General features: G+C 39.0%; 2 long non-coding RNA genes across 7 annotated transcripts in view; one reads left to right on the forward strand and one right to left on the reverse strand.

Annotated features, from left to right (window-relative positions):
- The window catches only part of LOC139815596 (uncharacterized), a 35,424-nt gene extending 24,774 nt beyond the window's left edge, over positions 1–10,650 (reverse strand). For 2 of the 6 annotated variants that reach the window (XR_011732770.1, XR_011732769.1), the window contains exon 1: positions 9,882–10,646. This is a non-coding gene — a long non-coding RNA (uncharacterized lncRNA). Of the gene's footprint in view, positions 1–9,881 lie in introns of all 6 variants that reach the window. The other 4 variants (XR_011732764.1, XR_011732766.1, XR_011732768.1 and 1 more) reach the window with 2 other exon arrangements.
- Positions 2,328–5,851, forward strand: LOC139816470 (uncharacterized). Its single transcript, XR_011733022.1, has 2 exons — positions 2,328–2,559; positions 4,705–5,851. It is a non-coding gene; the product is annotated as an uncharacterized lncRNA (long non-coding RNA).
- Positions 10,651–20,351: the final 9,701 nt, after the last annotated feature.

Consider the following 20,351-nt stretch of genomic DNA (forward strand, 5'->3'; position numbering starts at 1 on the left):
CGACTGCACGTTGACTGGGAGAAACGGATCTAGAGAGCTTAAGCACGGAGTAGCGTAATTCGACTCTGAATGAGCACACCAGCGCAGCGGATTCCAACTTCGTTGGTGGCTGGGAACACAGGTTAATCGGGTAATTTCAACGTTCGAGCTACGCATGCGGTTAATTATGGCCGTTAACCACTTAACTTGATTGATTAATTAGAAAGCACGTTTTTTTTCTCGGCCGTGCGTCACGCTCGGTGAGATTGATCGCCGGTTGCGCTGTTTTCGTCTCCGCATGACTGATTACATTGTGTATGAGCGATTATATTGTTTACGTGAATCTTATTTATACTAAAATCTTAGAAGTTGCACTAATTTCTTCGTGATTCAAAAATCACCTCGCAACTTGAACATCGCCAACATTCAATCAATAAAATAATTTCTCATACATTTATGCTGTGCATATTTGAATTGAATGAATCTTTGTCTATGTCTTCATTTCAAACGAAATCAAAAAGATTTGAATACGCGTCTTAACTGGCCTTATATTTAAGTTTATATTATATCCAAGAAATCTTTGTGTGTGGCCGTTATACTGTCGCGAAGTGTTACGAAAGACATGGAATACTTATCACGACTGAATTTCACACCTCTCTAAAGCACGTATCCTCCTCTCGTTTATGTTGTTTTTCACGCTGTCACATTTCGCATCATGCCGAAATCGCTGACGAGGAACGTCATCGCGGCGTGTGCAAATAAAGTACGAATACGAGACAGGTATTTATCAAATATAAAACAACAATCAGTGGCGATCCGATGATCTGGTAAAACAACCCTCCGGCACAATATGTCGGTACATTCCCCTCTCGAGACCAGTTCGTTCATCCGTGAACGAGTGCCTGGGGTGATTTTTACATCCCGGTATCGAAAAATGAAAGCTCGCGTTGCAGTCCATTTAACGCGTGCCACTTTCGTTTTTAACCCTCGACAGACTCACTGGGGTGTTACGGGACTCCACGCGAAATTCAAATTGAGCCCCTGCCTTAGGAAGGTTAGTTTTCATACCGAGTACCGAGACCCTAACCACAATTCAGTTTAGTCATCCGGCAATCGACCTCTGTGATTCAGCGAGTGCGTTAGATCCGTGCAGCAGCTGTGACCGAAAAAGAAAATCGTTTGGAGTATCGTGACACCCGAGGTGACACCCCAGTGAGTCATTCACGTATAAGAAAAATAAGTGAGTCTGTCTAGGGTTAATATCCTTTTAGTTTCTGTTTACGTTTTAAAAAATGTTGAGCAAATCTATATTATCCTTAAATACTAATAAATTATAAAACAATCAAAAATATATGCAATGTGTAATTGATAACAGTGACTTTTAATTGGGGTGTAGAAGTCATTCCAGGTGATCACTATTTATGCAAAACAAATTAGGCGCCCGTTCACGGCGCCTAAAAATAGTGTGCAACAGAAAACTATTGTCTGACTGATGCCGTGGCTGGCGGAGAATATTTATCGTAGCAACCTTTGATCCGCGTCGCGAGCGCAAAATTGATTTCCTCGACTCGCGTTCGTTTTCTCGATACGCCGGAATTTTCATCCTGCCTGGGAATTATGAACGGGACCGTTTCTAGGAAGAAAATTCGCGAATTTTGATAAATCTCACTGTCGGAATGATTCGCGTTAGCCAGATAATTTGAACGCGCGAAAGATGGAATAATCTAGGAATAGTTTAGACCGAACGCGTGAGAGTATTATCATAAACGCGATAGTATATACAGTCTTAAAATGCAACGCATTAAATGATGCGACTAAAGTCTCAACGTATTGATCGTCGGTCGCGCTGTTTTCGACTGCGTATATACGACTGATTACATTGTGTATGAGCGATTATATTGTTTACGCGCGGATCTTATTTACAATAAAATCTTGGAAGTTGTCAATTTCTTCGTGATTAAAAAAAATCGCCTCGCAACTTGTGAACATCGCTAATATTCAATCAATAAAATCCGCGCGAATAGCGAGGATGGTGCTGGAAAAATGGGAGAATAAACAGACGCGCGCGTTTATAATCGGTAGTCGGGCGGGGACACAATACGCGACGTTTATCGCACAGCGCGTATTAATGAATTTGTTTTCAAGCGCGACACTCGCCGGACATCGTCGGGCGATTCGACCCTTTCATTAATTTTTTTTGTTTATTTTTTTCCCTCCTTTTTGCGACGTTTGTCACGCGTGCAGGAATTTATTAACATACACGGAAAAATTTATGCACGGTCGTTTCATCGACGATGTGAAACGACCGTGCATAAGCAGTTAGCAGTTGCCCGCTGCCGTTGCCGCGTTCGCGAGAGAAACATACGGACGTTAATAAAGTTTAGCGGTGATCCCTTTCCCGCTGCCCCTCGTTACGAAAAACGAGACTGTGTGATTCACACACGGAGATCAGCATAACAAACCTGTATGTGTGTGCCCGGCCGTGACCACGTGTGAGCTTCTGAGAAATATCGATCCTCGGCGAATTTGCCCTCGGCGCGGTGGACAACAAAGAGCACGATGGTATCTGTACTTCGAAACGTAAGCGAGGGAGAGAAGCAACACGCGCTTCACATATACATTATACACAATGATTCTAGACACTTCGCAAAGCGCGAGATATCGCTCCGCGCGAAACGTCGAACGTACAAAAGATTTGTGTAAATGGAATCGTATGTCGAGAGTGTCTGAAAACACCCGCATCCACTATCCTTATATTCGGATACTCCGATACTCGTTAGGCTACAGATTTTTTTTTAGGTCGTTTTTATACCATTCTTGCGCGCTCGTTTTTCGGGCTATTATTCATTATTCTACACATCTACACACTAATTGTAAGTACGAGGAAATCACGTTGCGAGCTAAAAATTGGGATAAAAAAATAGCCCGAACTCGGAGACAGCTTATATTTGTAAACAATCAAAGTTAGCTGTGTAAAGAGATGAGAGAATATATGTAAAAATATATGTGTGAGATATGACAGGCATTAAAATAAAGTTCAAGTGCATCTTCATTTTTCGTACGACCGTCATTGTAACTTTTAATCAAGAACGATTAGTTCGATTGAGCAACAAAGTACCATTCAATCGGACGGAACGTTGACCGTGTTCTCAATACCTAATTTTTGCAACTAAACAGATGGCCCGGATTACTTCTCATAAGCTTCAGCATCGCACATGAATCACGCGATTAGACAATGAGCCTCCGCCGCGTCGCGCCGCGCCCGCGGGCGCGGATATATTGAACGTGATAATCTCTCTCTCTTTCCGACATCCCGTACAACAAACTTTAAATTGAGCTTATTCTACTGACACAGAGAGAATTTTTCGTTAGATTTTACCGTTAAATTCACTACAAACTTAGGACAACTTGGCAACCAAGGAATTTTTGAAATATACAAAAGACATTTTACAAACAACGTGATAAAAATTACCAAGCAGATTGGTAATTTTTAAAAAGTTATTGAAATTTCCTAGATATATTTTAGTAAAATTAATCAAACATATTTTATATTTTAATGTAATAGATATATTAATATTTTTTATTATGGTAGATAAATTAGAATAGCTCGTATAAAATTCTTCGTAGTAACATGTTGTTCCACAACCACCATAATTTCAGGGTAAATTCTAAGAAAATATTCTCTCCGTGCGGAAGCTTATATTTCGACATCTAATTATTTTAATACAGGTTAACATCGGGTTAACAAGACTATAATAAGAGGTTGAAGAAAAAGCAATTTGATACGCAGATGACATTCATAGCGTCCAGTGAAATTGAATGCTTAAAAAACAAAAGTGCTTAGTTAACGTGAATCTAAGGAATTTACTTATCTCGATACTAGAATAGAATTCCTGATTGTGGTTACAAATGTAACTCGCTAATTTTTATTCAGCGCACGCTGCGCGTAAATAAATTATCTTATTGTCGTGCTTCAATATTACGCGTTGTTAGGCTGTATTCAAAACTTTTGGCGAAGTATAAATAGGACCGCCTGGGTTCGTCCGCCTGGGCGTTTGCTTGCCCTTGTCTCCCTTTCCCTTTCTCTCACAAATCATTACTCTATTCACTATGTAATCCGTTGGGTTTTGTCAACACACCGTGCCTGTGGTTTGGCGTCGAACAAAATCGATATGCGAGAAGTACAATAGTAAGAAAAAAATGTTTGCCGATGCAGATAAAAATCAAGCATTTTCGACGAAGTACGCAACAAAAAATGCGAAGTGTTGATATGTTAAGAAGTCGCTTGACACACCTTTTAAATGTCAAAATAAAAATATGATAAGATAACCCCTTGTTTGTATGTAACAAATAGAAACAAGTGATCTACATTATAAATGTATAATGCAAAATTATCTACATATATATATGGATATATAAACGATTCTAAGTTTATAATATTCAACACAGATGACTTGCTTCAATTTATCGCTCACATACATTTATCTCGACATAACAGAATAAAATCAATGCTATTTAAACGCTAAGAAAAAACTGAGGAAGTAGCTTTTTTTTTATTGTAAATTGCACGTGTGTAAAAATTATATGTGATTAAAATACCTCGATACCATATACAATTACAACAGCAATTAAAAAAGTAATAATGTTGTTTCCCTAGTTTTTTCTTAGCATTTAAATAGTTGGCTATTTTTATTCTCTTACATTGAGTCGAGTTTTTTTTTTCAGAAGCGGCGTTTTTGCCAACATCAATGTCACGCGGCAGCCTGCACAGTTGACACGTGCGTATCTATCTCCGTCCTTTTCATTTGGCTTATTGTTAGATATGATGCTATTCAATTTATGCGAATTAAAGGAAAGATCTAAAATAGGAAAAATTTTACATGGTCCGCGCGTTAAGGCCTTCACACATAAAATCGCGTAAGAACGTAAAACGTAAGCGTAAGAAAATCGACCAATCCCAATCAAGTATTGCGCTGTCCGTAACTCCAGTAGGGGAAAATACTTGATTGGGATTGATTGATTTTCTTACGCTTACGTTTTACGTCCTTACGGCATTTTATGTGTGAAGGCCTTTAGCAGTCCCAAATGTTTACGTAAGTGCTCCGGTCTCCGGTGCCAAGCCTCGGTTTATTATATCGCGCGGCTCTCCGCGATATTATCGTAACGTTACGGAAGCACGTGCAAGCGTTAGAATAAATAAACAATGTAGCTCGTAGCACGCGTACTCGCGTCCCCTCCCCACCCCGTCGGTGCTCGTTCACAGAGTTAAATACGAATATTGTAGCCCACCCACGCGATAACGTCGCGATATTTGTGTGTCTTAAACCGCGCCAGAAGCGGATGTCGCTAAGTAACGTTAAATAACGGCCGGAGCCCCGCGAACGCTCTCGCGGAAGATTTCGGTGTTTATTTCCCGTTTCTCTTCCCGCAATGGCCCCAATTAAAAGAATCTCGCGCGATAAGATAAATCGAGTATACGCGTTTTCGATATTGAAATAGGAGCGGTCCGCGCCGTTTATCGTTTCGCGCGAGTCGTGCGAAGCGGGTCGAAAAACCGCCTATCGCGGCGAGAATTTTACCGGCGCGTCGCGCCGCACCACACCGCGCCGCGCCATGCCGCGCTGCGCCACGCCGAGCCGGGAGGTGGGCGGGTGCGGAGATCCGTTCTCGGCGCGGGACGTTCGCTCGCCAGATTGTCGAATTAGGTATCCGACGAAACGGCATTGATCGCGACATCGTGCCGGCGCACAGTGGGGCGAATCTATCAAAAACCGGATATTGGACGAAAAAATGAAAAACGTATAATTCAAATTTTGACGAGATTTTATGTTAATATATATCCTAAACTATAAATAAATGTACTTATAATTGATTTTATTCTTTGTTATTTCCTCAAAATGATCTGATAAAGTATAACATTTTCGTGAATACTGAAATTCTAGTAATTCGATAGGTTACTTTCTAAAGTCTCCGCCGAAAGTATAACTGCGAATATGAGTTAAATGCCTATCAGAACTTATTTATTAGGGTTCAAAAAACATATTTATTTTAGTTTTATGTTATTTGAGTACTATTATATATTAATAAATATTCACGACATATTCGACTATTAAAATTTTCTTACTTCAATATTCAAACAGGAAGAAAGTTTGTGGATTAGAATGGATTAAGGTTTGCTCTGCGCCATTTGATAGGGCAAAGTGTCTAGTTTTTGACCATATATGATCATTCATCCCCTTTCGTCCCTCTTTTTGAGATAATTGACCTCAAAGTTCACTCGACATGGTCGAACGTCGTCCATGAATAACTCAATGGACGACGTTCAATCATGTCGAGTGAATATGGATGTCTATTTTCTCATAAAAGAAAAACGAAGGGGGATATATAATTTGTTTAATTATTGCTATTTTATAACGATTAATTTTATCCATATTTTACAACAATTAATTACATTAATTAATATAATAGCAATATGATAAATATTATTGGATAAATGTATTTGGAGTACTGCGCATTCTGTAAATCCATGGGCCAATAAGATTGCTCTACGTTAAATTATTTGTTCTCCTCGAAGGGGGTGGGGAGGGAAGGGGAAGGAGGAAGGGAGGGGAGGAGGAGGAAATAAAAACAGCGGAGATAAGAACTTTTCGTCAGTTTTTCTCGATCAGTAGTTGATTAAAGACTTTTTGATTTTGAAAGTTTTGATCGTTTTTGTCGAAGTTTTTGTCGTTGCTTTATACAATTCACTTTGCGTCCTTTTCAGGATACAGTGAAAAATATATAGAATATATAAAATATATAGAAGATTATACTTTAACACGCTCGCAAAATGGAAAATTTCCGAACAAATCGTCAACTTTTTAATTGTATGCGTGCAAATAATCTTGATTTATTAAATTATGAGGCTTTAATAAGCCACATAATATCATGTATTGATACTGAATTACCCAAAATCGCGTTGGAAGCATTGAAACGAAAAATCATAAATTTCACGAAGAATTTAAAGTCAAAATGGATAGCTAGCCATTACGATTACAACAGATTTATTGCAAAGCATGAAAGTTGGTTAAATTGTGAATTTTCTTTTCCGAACGAAGTACTGAATTGAATTTCTACTTCTTCACGTACGCGTATGCCTCTTAATAGATCAAAGAGTTTCGTAGAATGTTCCAAACGACATAAAAGAAAGAGAACTGAGGAAGTACGGAATAATCCGGAAATGACTGATTTTATTGTTCGGAAAAAGTTAAAATCCGATAACGCGCTATTTATATATAATTTTATCCAGAGACATCCCGAATATGTCAAAAAGATTAGACAATTCTGTACGATTTTCTTTAAAACTACTGGACGGATTTAAATGCGGTTTTCACTGTCCTATAGAGCAATTCTCCAGGAAGGTTTTAGTACATAAAATATCGCGCTAGAACATCAGGGTACGGAGCAGTAAGGAAATATGCGATAATAATTATTTATATTAATTTAATAAAGCACTAAAAAGGTATAAAATAAAAAAATTTTTTTTAAAATAGAACCGATTTTTCAAAAAAAACTAAAAAGTATTTAAAAAATTAAAAAATCATTTATGCGCTTTATGAAAAATTGTTAATTAAATAATTTTGATTTCATACACTAAATGTATAATAATCGTACATTATTTATGTCAAGTTTCAAGTCATTTCATTGAAAAATGTAGAAGTTATAAGCAAATGACCGAAAAATGAGGCGTTCGCCCCACTGTGCGGCGTGTCGACGCGATCGAGGAGCACGCCGAGCGACGCACGTGGGGGAACATTTCTCGCGAGAATTTCCGCATATCGCCGACTGGCGGTCGTACAATCGACGACAATCTTTAGCGCTCGCGCGCGCTCCAGGACGCGAAGAGCTTTTCTCTCTCTCTCTCTCTCTCTCTCTCTCTCTCTCTCTCTCTCTCTCTCTCTCTCTCTCTCTCTCTTAACTCGCCTTAACTCACATTTTTAACTTTTGCTTCACCCACGGGGTCTTTCCTGAGGTCTGGAAGTCGGCCATTGTCTGTCCCGTCCCTAAAGTTAGAAGTCCTGCCGTGCTAAATGATTTCAGGCCAATCTCTATCTTGTGTGCTACCTCGAAGGTCCTCGAGCGCATCGCGGCAGACCAGATTATGAGATACTTAGAGGAACACAACCTTCTCGACCCTTTTCAGTCTGCTTACAGAAAGGATTTTTCCACGCAGACGGCGCTCATAAGGGTCTTGGACGAGGTCAGGCTGGCTACTGATAAGAGGAGGATCACTATAGCCGTATTTTTTGACTTTTCTAAGGCCTTTGACAATGTCTGTCACGACATCTTGATTGACAAGGCCAGGAATCTGGGCTTTGCTTGCTCTACTCTGCGTTGGCTTTGTTCCTATTTAACCAATAGAAAACAGGCGGTACGCGACCCGTCCACTGGGATGCCGTCGACTGAGAGAACTGTTCGAAAGGGTGTACCACAGGGTTCTGTTCTCGGACCGATTCTCTTTCTCCTCTACCTGGTGGATTTCGGAAATGTCCTACAGCACTGCAAGTACAATTTTTACGCGGATGATCTTATGATCTATCTGCATGCTGAGCCAGTGTTTCTTTTGGACGCTATCAAGAGGATAAATGAGGATATAGAGAGGATTGTGCAGTGGGCTGTCGATAACAAGCTGACGATCAACCCTGGAAAGACAAAGGCAATGATCTTGGGAACACTGCGCTTTGTAAGGAACGTCGATCTGGACTCTGTGCCTCAGGTTCGAGTCGGGGAATCCGCGATTCCTTTCTCGGACTCGGTGGAGTACTTGGGTGTGACAATCAATAGCACTCTCTCATGGGAAAAACAGGCGACTAAAACGATCTCCAAAGTGAATTCGGCTCTCTACCAGCTTAAACTTTGCAGGCAACTTCTCCCAGTTCCTCTTCGTGTGAAGCTTGTCTCTGCCTTAATGCTTCCTCATTTTGACTACTGCTGCACAGTTCTCACTAACATCACAGGCCAGCATAACCTGCGCCTGCAGAGAGCCCTGAACAGATGTGTGCGCTTTATCTTCAACCTCAAGCGCGACGAACACATCACTCCGTATCTTGTCAGATTGGGCTGGCTCAAGATCGATCTTAGGCGGTCATATTTGGTGGGAAGTCTGACATTCTCTGTACTCAGGAAGGAAAAGCCGCAAGTTATCTTCAGCAATTTTACTTTTAGGCATGAAAACATGCAGCGGAATACTAGATCTCCAACCGATATCCTTAACCTTCCGCTCTGCCGTACTGAATTCTTTAAGCAATCTTTTTGTTTCTCTGCTGCCGAGCTGTGGAATTCTCTCCCTTCCGACATTCGCAACACGACGTGTATCGGCTTTTTTAAGGCGAAATTATATAAATTTCTGTTCTCATCTTTAAGCGCATGAGATTTCTGTCGGTAGACCTAAGCGTATCTTGAGATTATTGTGTAAACTATTTTTTGCCCTACGGCTCTTGTAAATCATTTTTTAGCTATTAGTATCTGTATTTTCTTTACTTACTTTACTCTTGTATCTTCCATTGTAGTTACTTTTTTTTATTTTTTTGTTATATATGAATGCACGAATGTTTATTTTATTTGACACTCTTTGTAATTTGGTCTCGACGCTTTAGGGGACGTAGTCCCAGAGCGTCTAATAAATGATGATTCTGATTCTGATTCTGATTCTGATTCTCTCTCTCTCTCTCGCGTTTGTACAATACGCAGCGGCTGATTCTCCGCGCGCCGCTTCGGAGAAGCGTCTTTGGACTCGCGTGATCCGACGAGAAAGAGAAGGCGCAGTACGACCAGTACGAGGAGCTCGAGCGCGAGAGAGAGCAAAGCGGCGGGGGAAAAAGACAGGGGGGGGGGAACGGGTGGCTCGCGCGATATTTCCTTACCTGTGATGCGTGGCTGCGTCCAGCATGGTAATCCGGTCCCGCGTGGATGAACGGGGTGGCCGGGAAGAGGGACTCACTTCAACATCCCCGGTCAGATTCCCGTGAGAAGGGCCCAGGAACTTCCGGACCGGCCGGTCTCTTCCCGTCTCCGGGGGGGGGGGGGGGGGGGGAGCCTCGCAGAGCCTCGAAGCCGCGAAGCCAGCCAAACTTCTGCGGTGGTGGCGATAAGACGAAGACGGAAAAACGGTAATCACATCATTACATAGCCCACAAGAAGGATTTGACGTTTGACGACACACTCGCGCGGGCGCACGCACAAACAGACGAGGTGAATGGACGCTCCGGTCTAGCGCGAAAAGATAAAAGGAGAGGGTCGAAGGGCCCAAAGGTCAAGGGAAAAGAGAGCGCGAATGCACCTTTTCCGTTTTCTAGCTTCCGCGCCTGCGCACCGCAGGCACCTCTCGATGGCTTCGGGAAAACGCGAAGTGCCAGGCGAAACTGATTTGACTGATCGCGGTGGATGGACGAACGATATAACGAACAATACGCCGATAATCACTGCCTTGTTTCCTCCCTGGCGTTAGGTTCAACTTAGAATTTTCCGTAGCTGTAGCGCGCGCGCGCGCGCACTTTCTTTCTTCCTTCCTCGTCACGATTTCGCTCGATTCGCACTCGATCTATGGATCACTCGCGCGCGATACGACCATACGTAAGAAAAGGCCGCAACATACTGAGAAAACACATGATTCCGACCGTCCGACGGGCGACGGGGCCTACTGCCATTAATACCAATGCTCGCTGCTAGGGGGCACCACTTGCGACGGTGCCGCCACGTAGTCGACCCGCCGCTGCGTCCGCTCCGGCGCTCTCGCTCTAAAACCGTTGTATTCGACATTTTTTTTCGCCGAACCTGGCAGTCGAATTGCAGCGAAAAAAATTCCGCCGTTAAAGCACTCACTCCAGTACTTTCACACCAAATTTCAAGTAAAAATATGAAATAATTTAGCTGTAATCATTAATTATGTAAAAGTCAATTATCTCGGCTTCTATTGGTCGTATCGGGACGTTTTTTTTTTGAAATTCATAATTTTTTAAGCGCAAACCAATGGTGCTATTTGCATTACTGTACGCCAATAAATAACGCCGATATTTAATATGCGAAATTTAAATTGTTTAAAATAATAGTCAAATTTTAGAAAAAAAAATGTTTTTATTTTAAATTCATAAAGTAGACATCGTTACCTTTCATTTCCGATAAAGTGCATCAAAATAAGTTCACCCGTTCAGACGTGAGAGCTAAGCGTCTGATTTGCATAAATAATTTGTTAATAGGCAGCCATATAAAAATTGGAGGCGAGCCTTGTGCACACTTGTTCAGCATACTGAAAGGTATCATTGAGTGAATGTCCGCTTAAATATGATAATTTTTAACCCAGTTTTCGGGAACCTGTAAAAATGGCCCTTTTTTCGCGTATTTTTTGCAATTTTGCAATTAAAAAAATTTTTTAAATTTTTTTTAAGGCTTATTCTTATAGGAAATTTCCTTCCGAACAATTTTCCTCTCTTCAAGTTTTGTCGTTTGACCAACACAGAAGGAGTTATTTAAAGAAAACTATACAGAAACGCGTTTTTAAATATATTTTACAATAAAAAAGGCGAAGCGAGCCGAGTTGATTCTAGAGACTTTACACGCTTGTTACGGGATATCATAAGAATCGATTAAAAAAAATTCCAGCTTTGCGCCGTGAACTTCAATATTCTTATTTTTTAATAGCCTTGACTCCCGGATTAGAGATTAAACAGTGCAAGATGCACTTGGGAGTCTCGTGTATAATTCTCGAAGAGAAGAGATGCCACACGTGCCCAAGAGAAAGCCGAACCAATAAATCACGATGCTAGGTCCTCGCACGTACACGAAACAGACTGTAATATTAGACGAACATCTGAAACGAGATAAAAAGTTTCCTACATTCCTCGAAATAATGCAAGTTTGTGACAAAAATTCTCTTTTACTTTTAACTCGCTCGTTAAATACGAGAGAGAGAGAGAGAGAGAGAGAGAGAGAGAGAGAGAGAGAGAGAGAGAGAGAGAGAGAGAGAGAGAGAGAGAGAGAGAGAGAGAGAGAGAGAGAGAGAGAGAGAGAGAGAGATTGATTGATTGATTGATTGATTGGTTTATTTTATGCCATAGTCAATGACTTTAGGCAAGTAATGCATTACAAAGGTAGAACAATCGGAAAAAAAACAAAAAGTTGTAAATAAGAACAGAAGTAATACATCTACATAAGAGGAACAGTAAAAATAGTATAATATAAAAGCGACAGATGTGCATTAAGCAGCAACCAGCAGTGGAACTGCAACCTAAGCTGAGGAATCGGTAGAGTGAAGAAAAGGATTGAAGCACACCTCCAATAGTACGCAAAAGATGCACAGAGCAATGGAAAAAGTCTCAGATTCAACTCGCAAGAAACGCAAGAACAATTAATGAACACTAAAAGTAACTTAAACTAATCGGCGTATAAGCGATAGGTTGACACTCTCAATCAGATCATGCATAAGGCAGAGACTAATATAAGGCTCTAGATAGAGTTACGCTCAAGCGAGAAAAAATAGTCGTATAGCTTACCCTTAAAAACGGCGACAGACGTTGCTGAAACAACATCATAAGGAAGCGAGTTCCAAAAGTAGATGCCCGCGAGATGAAAGGACCTGCGATAGGTTTCAGTTCTGTGATTTGGAACATGAAAAGAGTGCGGTAGCGCCAGTCGTGACGATCGCCTGACTGAGGGGTCGTGATCAACGAAGATTTCAGAGAGATAACTAGGAGATAAGTCATGGGACACCTTAAACATTTCGATACCAAGAAAGTAAAGACGGCGGTATTTGACCGATAACCACCCCAATCAATGCCGGTAAGGTGTGATGCGTTCGTCACGCCTTAAATTGAAAATGAAACGAATAGCACAATTTAAGAGCCTCTGAAGCCTGGTATTTAGTTCCTCGGTCACGTCGTTGTATACAAGAGAGCAGTAGTCCAACAAAGGCAAAATCAAGGTGGTCACAAGTTTAACACGTAGATTAATTGATAATGAATTCTTGTGAAATTTCAGTTTGTGCAGTGTAAAGTGTACCCTTCTTGAAATGTGTGAAACGTGACCCTCCCAAGAAAGGTCGGAGCGCATGATGACCCCGAGGTTTCGAGTCTCCGTAACAAATGGGATGGAGGTACCGCCAACTGAAACGAGAGGTAGGTCATTTAAATTTAAGTGTCTAACGTGACTCCTGCTGCCAAAAATCAAGACTTTTGATTTCTTAAGATTGAGAGTCAATCCGTTGGTTGCAGCAAATTGTGAGATGACACCCACGTCATGTGCGACGAGGTGTAAAGCAACGCTCAGTTGACTAAGGGGACTTCTGCGATAGATCTGTGTATCATCGGCAAATATAATGCGCTCAGTATATCTCAAGAAGGCACCAATGTCGTTAATAAATAAAGAGAAAAGGAGAGGACCTAGGACGGATTCTTGTGGAACACCTGAAGTGACAGACAGCCAGTCAGAGAACACGCCCTCCAAATCAACGACAGCCTGACATCGACCAGTTAGATACGAAAAAATTAACTTGAGGGCCGAATCAGAAAACCCTAGTTGTCTGAGTTTGGTCAACAGTAGAAAATGACTGACCGTGTCAAAGGCTTTGCTGAAGTCGAAGAGGACGAGAATCAACACCTCACCCACGTCGACGCCATATGGCGCGCAGGCGCGCGAGCCGCCGCTGCGTCCGCCAAGCTCGCTTAATTAACAATTACTTTTCTCTGCAACAAAAGCACGTATCCAAACGATTTTTTTTTAATCTGCTTGAAATTTTCCGAATTTTATGATTATCACATTATAAATATCATATTCTCAGTATTAACGGAGATAAACAAGATATATTAGAAAAAATACGATGATGAAGAAATGTTAGATGAAGATTGTGAAATTAACCTAGATCTTGCACATACCGAGGGGCAATTATTTTCTCAAGCAGAAGACGAATGTGATGCTGTATTGCACGTTGACATGATTGACGATGATACTTATAATACCGATACCGACTCAAACTTAGAACCACCTTTATCGAAAAAAAAGAAATCTAATGAATAGATGTAAAAACGTAAATAAATAAACAAATTTTTAACAAACATTGAAAAAATTGTATTTTATCCTACCACTCTTTACACACACAAAATTGCTAATATAATTTTTTACTTATAAAAACGACTTTTCTTTAATATATAATAGTTTATCACTATTAGTTACGAAAGTATATCCTCTTTTTAATGAAATAATCATAAAGATCAGGAAAATTCACGAAAATGAAATAAAATAAGTGTATAGACAACCTATTTTCTATCTGTATTGACAATATATAATATACAATACAGTATAAAATATCACAAAAATAATTTGTTAATAATTAATACGTATTTTTCCTAATATATCTTGTTTATCTCCGTTAATACTGAAAATATAACATTTATAATGTGATAATCATAAAATTCGGAAAATTTCAAGCAGATTAAAAAAAAATCGTTTGGATACGTGCTTTTGTTGCAGAGAAAAGTAATTGTTAATTAAGCGAGCTTGGCGGACGCAGCGGCGGCTCGCGCGCCTGCGCGCCACGCAGTCGACCCGCCGCTGCGTCCGCTCCGGCGCTCTCGCTCTAAAACCGCTGTATTCGACATTTTTTTTCGCCGAACCTGGCAGTCGAATTGCAGCAAAAAAAATTCCACCGTTAAAGCACTCATTCCAGTACCTTCACACCAAATTTCAAGTAAAAATATGAAATAATTTAGCTGTAATCATTAATTATGTAAAAGTCAATTATCTCGGCTTCTATTGGTCGTATCGGGACGTTTTTTTTTTTGAAATTCATAATTTTTTAAGCGCAAACCAATGGTGCTATTTGCATTACTGTACGCCAATAAATAACGCCGATATTTAATATGCGAAATTTAAATTGTTTAAAATAATAGTCAAATTTTAGAAAAAAAAATGTTTTTATTTTAAATTCATAAAGTAAACATCGTTACCTTTCATTTCCAATAAAGTGCATCAAAATAAGTTCACCCGTTCAGACGTGAGAGCCAAGCGTCCGATTTGCATAAATAATTTGTTAATAGGCAGCCATATAAAAATTGGAGGCGAGCTTTGTGCACACTTGTTCAGCATACTGAAAGGTATCATTGAGTGAATGTCCGCTTAAATATGATAATTTTTAACCCAGTTTTCGGGAACCTGTAAAAATAGCCCTTTTTTCGCGTATTTTTTGCAATTTTGCAATTAAAAAAATTTTTTAAATTTTTTTTAAGGCTTATTCTTATAGGAAATTTCCTTCCGAACAATTTTCCTCTCTTCAAGTTTTGTCGTTTGACCAACACAGAAGGAGTTATTTAAAGAAAACTATACAGAAACGCTTATAAATATATTTTGCAATAAAAAAAGGCGAAGCGGGCCGAGTTGATTCTAGAGACTTTACACGCTTGTTAAGGGATATCATAAGAATCGATTAAAAAAAATTCCAGCTTTGCGCCGTGAACTTCAATATCTAATCCCCTGACTCCCGGATTACTCGTGCGTCGCGTGATCCCCGATCTCTCTCTTGGCATCGTTCACCATCAGATTAATTGTCGTTTATCTATTTCTCGTTCTCGCGCGACATCAAACCACGACGATGGCTCTCATGCTTTTATATGCTTCGAACTATTTTAATGTTTCTGGGCGGATCGTAAAATGTATTTCCAGCTTTTCCGCAAAAGTGGATTAGGTAAACGTGAATAGTAGAATTTTACTTTGTTTACAACCAGCAAAGTAAATAAATTCTTTTGCGGACATATTTTTTGCAAAATCAACTATTTTAACTGGCGATATAATTGGCAATTTAACATAAAAATTAAAAACATGAAAATAGAGGAATTAGAAACAAACGTCATGATATTTATGATAGATGAAAAGGAGGATGATTATTTTCATTACATAAACGAAAGTATTTATTTGGTACTTCGTGATTGAGCTTATTTTTCTGAAAGTTTTTAATTTGGCTACTTAACAGATATACGTACCTCATTTTTCGTCGTATCTTTGGTTAAATTTGTGCACAAAAGAAAGCGCCCTTACTTCGAAATTACTCGTGCCTCGTCTCTGAAACATGTTCTCCGTTTTATTTGCACTGGAATTTTTAAAAGCGAGCGGGTGGTTGAAACAGCGGTGGTTGAAACGACAGTGAGCTAGAATTCTCTTATCACGCTCAGTTTTGACAAGCACCGTACAATTCGCCAGTCTCGAGTTGCCATTTATTTTCTTCCCTTTTTTTATAGATCAAAGACGCGATTGAAAGATTAGAAGACTGGCTGGTTTTAGAAATTTTTATTACTTATACGAGATGCACGGGGGATAGAGAAGGATGGTTCGAGGATGTGATAGAAATACAGATTTCCACGATGTTTGGTTGATTCGCAAGATTCGGAAGTTTGATACTCGAGCCGTGTCTTAGCCGCCGAGAATAACGGTCGACAGTGATCGCAGGCGCGCGCGGCCAGACTGAGTCCTGTCCGTTCGTTCTCTTTCTTTCACGCCTTGCACATTGCCGTCGTCGCCGTCACCGCCGTTGTCATCGTCCTGTTCGAAAAAACAAAAGCGACGAAAGAAAGAGAAGGATCGATATGAGCACTATAAATAATAGTAGTAATTGTATTTCTGTCCTTTTTATGGGGTACAGAAAGAATACTTCTTTTACCAGCACATACACTGATCTTTAGTCTATTTTTTTCTCTCTTTCTCTTTTCGCCTAGTCTTCGCCACTCGACCTACCGCTCTTTCTCCATTGCGCGTTTCCTCCTTATACTCTCGCTCGCCTTTTTTCACCGCATACGCCTTCACATGCGTTCACATTCTACATTTTTTTACAATTTACAATTTCTATTTTACCATAACAGTTAACAACTTACAACTTACTTTTTCTCCACTCTTTTCGCTTTTCTCATTCTCTACTCTGGTCTTTCTTTCCTCCATCTTCACACGCACGCACGCACGCACGCACGCACGCACGCACGCCAGAATCCCTAGTTGGGTCCCTGTCAAAGATCTATACAGTATATAGGAAGGCTTTAAGCCTTGTTAGTTATGTTTGGTAAACACTTAAAAAATATTATAGAGGTGGTGACCACCTGGTAGTGTGACCTCGGTATATATTCCTTATCGCGACCAAAAATTACAATATTTTTATTTATCGAGCACATTTCGGGTTCTTGCACGTTACATATTTTTAAACAACACTCTTAAAATGTTTCATGAATTTTTACGTGCATTAATTTAAATTATGAGACTTTGAATCACTGCGGTGGCGACCACCTCAGTGTAGCCGGGAGATACGATTGAGAGTGTACGTCGATATTCGCACATTTTCATATTTTCATAATTATATTAAAAATACTTGAGGTTTATAATCGGAGTCCACGTATTATTACGTGTTTATGTATCAATTGTTGTTATATACCTTATTACATTTTAACTTATTATCATGATTATGCGTTTTACTAATAATGTTATAATCAAATTATACAAATACATGAAATATTAAATCTTTTGAGATATTTTCCTGGGTGATGTATTGAACATAATAAAAAATCAGCTCTTAATAAATAAATAGCGACCCACGCGTAAAACACAAAATAAATAAACACATCGATACTTCCCATCACTGAGCAGAATTTTATGTCTAACAACTTTTATAAATCGTATGTTTTATCCTTTGGTTTAAATTAGAATGCAACCGAGGTCTTCTTAGTGCTAGTCGCTATCGCTAAGGCAACGCTGATAGATCGTAATTACATTAAGGGGTTACACCACTGTAGAAGTCTAAAATAAAGCGTTTCTTTGCGATTTTTTTTTGGCTGGAAGGAAAAGTAAGAGGATAATAATATTCAAGGATGTTATTAATCATGTTTTTAAGTGTTCAAAAAAAAATTATTATTTTTTAATAGTACAAAATGGCGACGCTGCAGCCATTCTCGCGAAGCATGTTTAATTTGACGCGCTCTGCGGCACGCAGTATAACTGACGCAAAAAATTTTTTTTTTCTTAATCTACATGAGTATAGCTAGAGAAATACATAGGGGATTTTAAAAATATTAATTTTTGTGTGATTGGCGAGCATTTGAAGTAAACAGTTCAATTCTTGACCAAAAAAAGAGGCAATCATTTGTTAATAAATAATGTTAGAATCAACTTATCGAAAATCCCGTATGTATTTCTCTTCGGAATGTTATTTTAAAGATATGGTCAAAATTTGGAGTGAATAAAATGAAAATTGTTGGACTTATGCTGCGTGCCGCGGAGTAGTGCTATAGCGACTCGTGCCCCGCCATTTTGTATTTTTTTAAGAAATAAAAAAATTTTTTACATACTTTAATATATGTCTAATAAAGCCTAAAAGTTCTTTTGACCATATATTTCATTCCTTTCTAAAAAAAAAATACCAAAGAAAATGTACAGTTACAGTGGTGTAACCCCTTAATGTAGCATATACACATGTTTAGTGATCTCTGCGTAAGGATTTGACTGACAAAAACTTTAGCGTCCAATAATAATTCATTATTATTGTTTCTTTGTCTTGCTCAATGAGACAAAGAAGAAGCCTTTTATTCGCGAGCAAAAACTTGAACAGGCTGTTATTAAACCAAAATGTTATTCCTCACCTATCACATAATGACATATTTATAACGATAATCTTATTTCACTATATTTTGCATAATATAAAATTTAATTTTTGTACCTAACTGTTTTTATTTTATTCTAGTTATTGAAAGTTTAATAAAAATCAGACTAGCATATGAAATGCAACGAATCGGATGTTTGCATTTGCGTAGAAGGTGCTAAGTAAACATTATATGATTCGTGTGATATTTGAACGAAACGCATATTCTGATACTCATTATTATATGTCATAATTATGTTCCACGCTTAGCATTAGGATGGGACAATAAACTGTACATTCCAAGTAAGTTGATTAAGGTGGTTCGATGGCTACAACAAAATGCAGAGAATTTCATGAAATTTTAATATGTTGTTCTGCAATGCAAAATATAATTATGTGAATTTTTTGGGAATTTTTCACCGTCCCGTTTTGAAAAAAATCTACTCCAAAAACCTAAAAAGTACAATTTTAGGAGTAGATTTATTTCAAAACGGGACGGTGAAAAATTCCCAAAAAATTCACATAATTCTATTTTGCATTCCAGAACAACATATTAAAATTGCATGAAACTGGCTGCATTTTTAACATAGGTTCTTATGGTTTTTATGGGAAATGACATATTGCATATACCTTTAGAATGAAATAAGTGCAAGAAAAAATGCAAATGATAAAGAAAAAGAAATTTGCACATGTAACTTAATAATTTACAAATAAATGAGCGAAAGAAAGGGGAAGGTTACCGCACATTTCGTAGAAAAATTAATTATTAAAGCATAAATTGCTTGATTTTTCGTCTGCATAGACTGTCATGGTCGTGAACGATGTGAACAGCAGCACGCATTATACACGCGGCGACCAATCAGAGCAATCCCCTTCATTCCCACTACTTCAAACGCTAGTGCGCTGTTTCCAGAACCCCCGCGTCCCACTACTCCCTCCGATGAAACCATCAAACCTCCTTAAAAAAATAAAAATAGATAGATATGTAAAAACAAAAATAGATATATCAGTTTAATGTTAATGTCGATAAAAAATTATCGATGTAAATTGAATTTAAAAAAAAGCAGCGAGGAGAATAAACTTATTTGCAATTTGTAAATGTATTTAATTTTTTATAACAGAACTAATTCATACTGATCAAAAGTATATTCAAATCTTGCGATTTCTTTAGATTAAACGAGGAATTCCGGGATGTACGGTTACAAGACCTTCGGACTATTGCGACTCTCGGCGTGGGTGGTTTCGGAAGAGTTGAATTAGTTCAAATTGCCGGAGACAGCACACGATCCTTCGCTTTGAAGCAAATGAAGAAGGCACAGATTGTCGAGACGCGACAGCAACAGCACATTATGTCAGAAAAAAGGATCATGAGCGAAGCGGATTGCGATTTTGTAGTCAAACTTTTTAAAACTTTTAAAGATCGAAAGTACCTCTACATGCTGGATGGAAGCTTGCTTGGGTGGCGAGTTATGGACCGTTCTCAGGGACAAGGGACATTTCGACGATGGTACTACGCGCTTTTATACTAACTGCATGCGTTGTGGAAGCATTCGATTATCTGTACTCCAGAAACATCATCTATAGAGATCTTAAACCGGAAAACTTACTTTTGGATAATCAAGGGTAAGTGTTCGATATCGTGGAGTCGCAGTAGGGATCAGGGCAGTGGCGGAGAGTCAGAGAGTCAAGATGTGGTAACAAACAATATATATTCTGTATGCTTATATATACATTT

This window comes from Temnothorax longispinosus, chromosome 7, assembly GCF_030848805.1.
Source record: "Temnothorax longispinosus isolate EJ_2023e chromosome 7, Tlon_JGU_v1, whole genome shotgun sequence".
In the NCBI taxonomy this organism is placed as follows: domain Eukaryota; kingdom Metazoa; phylum Arthropoda; class Insecta; order Hymenoptera; family Formicidae; genus Temnothorax; species Temnothorax longispinosus.